At 42.6% G+C, this 4,644-nt stretch overlaps 1 non-coding gene across 1 annotated transcript; it reads right to left on the minus strand.

Annotated features, from left to right (window-relative positions):
* Nucleotides 1–2,388: 2,388 nt before the first annotated feature.
* On the minus strand, nucleotides 2,389–2,494 carry LOC145625949 (small nucleolar RNA R71). The gene has a single exon (XR_014110840.1). It is a non-coding gene; the product is annotated as a small nucleolar RNA R71 (small nucleolar RNA).
* Between the last annotated feature and the right edge of the window lie 2,150 nt (nucleotides 2,495–4,644).

Raw genomic sequence — 4,644 nt, forward strand, 5'->3', positions numbered from 1 at the left:
AAAAGACTCCCCAGCCTGCTGTGAGTGCCGAAACTGATGAAGATCCGGTATACACCATAGTAGGCGGATTTGCCGGTGGTGGCCCGACCATTCGGGGCACCAAGGACCATCTGAGAAAGATGGTCAACTCTGTTGAGGAAGGGGATGCGTGATGAGTGGCATTTATGCCACTCTTTTATCCTTTTTCTCTAAGGATTCTCCCCTCGTTTGCACTTGTTTGGCCCTCTTTCTAAGCATTTTTACTTAGCTTTGCTTTCTCTTTTCTTTCTCCTTTATCCTCCCTTTTCTTAGTCTTCCCACTTTTCTCTTATTGTGCTTTTCATGCTTATGCTTTGTAGGAACCATCGAGATTTTCAAGAGGAGGAAGCTAAGCTCAAAGGAAGCTAGAGGAAGCATGATTCAGAAGAGGTTCGGCCGAACCTCCTGATGGTGTGGCCGAACCAAGGTGTGGCCGAACCTGCTCAGTGGTTCGGCCGAACTTCGAGGCAGGGGCAAGATGAAAATTGGCAGTTTTGCAGGAGTGGCCGAACCACAGGAGTTTGACCAGACCAGGATCAGGGAGGTTCGACCGAACCTACCCATGGTTCAGCCGAACCTACCCTGTAGTCCGGCCGAACCTTCCCATTTGTTCGGTCGGACCTCTCCTTTTCTCAGCTGACTCTGTACGGACTATATAAGTCCCTTTTTAGAACGTTTTGGGGGATTAACTTAGTTTTAATTTTTCTACATTTTTAGCTTAATCTAGAGAGAGAAACTTCATTAGTAGAGAGAGAAAGTGTGGATTTCTATTGATGAACTTGGATATTGAAGAAGGAACTTGATTGAATCTTTGTAAATCTTCATCTTCAATGAATGAGCAATCTCTTACTCTCTTTCTTTACTTTTGTATCTAGTTTTGTTTGCTTATTTTGATTTTCCTTCTTTGCTTATTGATCATGTTGATGCTTATTGATTTGATGATTGATATTGTCTTCAATATGATTTGTGAGTAGTCACCTAGCCAAGGGTGTGGGGATGGTGTAGTTGTTAATTGATTCATGCTTATGATGTTGGGGGTTATGTTAATGGTGATTAAAGTCTTTGTATGCTTGATATTCTTTGATCTTTCTTGCAAGTGCACATTGTTAGTTGATCAAAGATGAGTCTTTACTAACAAGTAACGGAAGTTGACTTAGTTGAGATTCATTACTATCGATAATTCTTTGTTTGCACCTTCTAATATATGGTTCTAATGTGGAAACATAGAGGCTATGTTAGGAGAAATCGATTAACCCCGGAAGGCGGTTAGATCGAGCTTTATTTCGATATTCTTGCATGCTTAGTTTACCATTGCTTTGCTTCTGTGTTATTGCATGATCAAGTGACATCTAAATCTACCCACTTCCCTTGGTGTTTAGTTATATTGATCTTTAATCATTCTTAATCCTTAGTTTAATCTCTTAGTTATTCATACTTCTTGTCCCGAGATAGCTTAAAGTCTTAAGTAGTGAATGCGGTGTTTATGCATGTCTCCCTGTGGTTCGACCCCTCTATTTACCCTATACACGTATTAGGTTGGTAGAGTGTTATAAATTAATTTGACTTAGGTGTAGTCGCTCGACGACACGATTACTCCCTTGTCAAATTGGCGCCGTTGCCGGGGAAACGGTTTCCATTGCTATTTCATTGCTTGTTTAAGACTATCTCACCTTTATTTGTTAGTGTTTGCTACTTTTGTTACTTGTCAGTGCTTACGTTCTTCTTAGGTTTGTTGTATGAACAGAGGACGAACCCGCTCAAGATCTTTAATTCCCATCGATCCAGAGCTAGAGAGGTCTTTGTCCCTACTTCGAAGAGAAGCAAGAGCAAGGAGTAGAAATTCCCGCACTCCAACGAGAGGAGTAAGAGAATTAGAAGATACTCCACCCTCTTCACCCTCAAGTGAAGAATTAGATAGCCCTAAATCATCTTCGAATTCAGAAATCAACCCTTTCTCAACCTATAAGTTTGAAAGTAAAGAAGGTTCTAAAATGGGAGAGAATACGCCTTTGAGTCGTCTTGGGGCCCCCGAAGCTTTTAGAGCGCAAAGTGGGATCCTAACTCCTACTACTCAAGCCAACAATTTCGAGATCAAGCCTAATTTGATTGCCTTGATTGAGAGGAAACAATTCTCGGATGGAAAGTTTGAGAGTCCTCATGAGCACCTAAAAGAGTTTGAGAAATATTGTGACACAATAAAGGCCAATGGAGTGACTCAAGAATATATTCGCCTCAAAATGTTTCCATTTTCGCTAATTGGGAGAGGTCTAGAATGGCTAGAGAAGGAGGTGCCCCCTAATTCTCTCACGACATGGGACCAAGTGACTACGGCTTTCTTGAGGAGGTTTTATAACCATAGGAAGACCGCCGAGGCTCGGTCTTTGATTCAAGGTTTTCGCCAAAAGAGTGGTGAGTCTCTAAGTGCGGCATGGGAACGATACAAAGAGCTTCAACGTCAATGCCCACACCATGGGATACCCAAGTATCAACTCATTCACACTTTCTATGGAGGTCTCACACCTCAAGGAAGAACAAGCCTAGACGCCGCGGCCGGTGGTCCAATTATGAACAAAGGAGAGCATGAAGTGGAGTGTATTATAGAGGAAGCCGCAAAGCACTATGATGATTAGTACGAAGGAGAAAGGGATGCTACTTCTAGCAAGGGCGTTTATGCATTGGAGCAAGCCAACGCAATCGACAACCTTTCTACCCAAATCTCCAAAATGACCAAGCGAATGGATGAATTGATGAAAGAAAGGTCCAACCCTCATGGTAATATCTCCCCTTCAACCAAGGGAGGCAATGGTATGGATACTTCCTCCCCCTCTTCTTACAATACAATGCCCCAAGGGTGCATGTTTTGTTCTAATTGTGAAACCTATGATCATGATACCTCTCAATGTGTCTATGCTTGTGAAGTTCAACCCCCTTCCCATGAACATGATAGTAATATGGAAAATGTCAATGCTATGAATTTTGCTCCTAGAATGGGAAATGTAGGAAACTTGAGGCCAAACTCCAATCAAATGGGGAATTGGAATCAAGGTGGAAACCGTGGTTGGAACCAAAATGGTGGTGGTTATGATAACCAATACCATGGTGGGGGAGGCCCTTCCAATTTCAATGGAAGAGGCTACTCTAACCAAAGAGGGTATGGTAATCAAAACCAACAACCTAATCCCCGATACCCAGAACATCAAAATCAAAATTTTGGTGACCAAGGTAACACGGGAAATAATCAACAAATCAATGTTCCTAACCAAGGCACCAGAGGCAATAGGGGCCAATTTGCTTCTAACTATGCCCAAACTAATAGGCCTCCGGGTTTCCATCAACCCCAACTTCCTCCACCTCAACAACCTCTTCAAATTGAAGCCCCTCCAATAGATACCGTGATGGCTAAATTAGATGCTCTTTTAAAAATGCGTGAGGAGGATCAAAAGAAACATGAAGAGGCTCAAAAACGAACCAATGCTCATATGAAAATGCTTGAGACTCAAATTGCTCAACTTGCATCTAATTCATCCCCTTCTTCTTCTTCTCCTTCTTCTTCTCACATCCCAAGTCAAGGAGTCAACCCAAAACCTTTGTATGCCGTGACAACAAGGAGTGGGAAGGTAGTAGGGAGTGACCCTTTGATTGAGGAAGAACCCCAAGAAGAGGCGGAGTTAGAGAATGAGGGTGAAAAACCCAATGAGCCATTGAGTGTTGAAAAAGAAAAACATGTTGAGGTGCTCAAGGAAAAAGAAGCCACCCCCTTGCCCCTAAATCGCCAACCTAGAGAGGAGAAGCTACCCTTTCCACAACGATTTGTGAGAGCTAAACTTGATGCCAAATTTGGGAAGTTTTTGGAAGTCATTAAGAATTTGCATATCTCCGTCCCTTTTGTTGATGCTATGAAGCAAATGCCCCACTATTCCAAATTTTTGAAAGATCTTTTGAGTGGGAGAAGGGAGTGTGAGACGGTGAGTTTAACCGCCAATTGTAGTGCAATTCTTTCCAACAAACTACCTACCAAATTGAAAGATCCGGGTAACTTTTCCATCCCTTGCTCTATCAATGGCATTGAATTTGATAAAGCCTTGGGTGACTTAGGAGCAAGTGTGAGTCTCATGCCCTATTCCGTCTACCAAAAGCTTAGTGTAGGAACCCTCTCTCCCACTAACATTACTCTCCAACTAGCGGACCGTTCCGTTAAGTTCCCCAGGGGCAAAGTTGAGGACATTCCCCTTAGGGTAGGAAAGTTCACATTCCCCGTGGATTTCTATGTGCTAGAAATGGATGAGGATGAGAGGATTCCTATAATTTTGGGTAGGCCATTTCTAGCCACTTCTAGAGCTATCATCGATGTGAAGGAGGGGAAGATATCCTTGAAAATTGACAATGATTCTATTGAGTTTGATTTGAACAATGTCATGCAACAACCCTCCTCAAGTGGTGAATGCTTTAGGGTAGATATTCTTGATACGGTTCTTGATGAATTTTCTCGCTCCCACTTGCATGCCACTAATGATCCCCTTGAAAGTGTGTTGTTGAATGAATCAAAGATAGGTACTCACAAAGAAGACATACAATTCTATGAGGATTTGCTTGAGGAAAGCAAGGAGTGCAAGGGCGCGAGCATGG

The sequence above is a fragment of the Chenopodium album genome, chromosome 3 (assembly GCF_948465745.1).
Source record: "Chenopodium album chromosome 3, dcCheAlbu1.1, whole genome shotgun sequence".
NCBI classification, from domain to species: Eukaryota; Viridiplantae; Streptophyta; class Magnoliopsida; order Caryophyllales; family Amaranthaceae; genus Chenopodium; species Chenopodium album.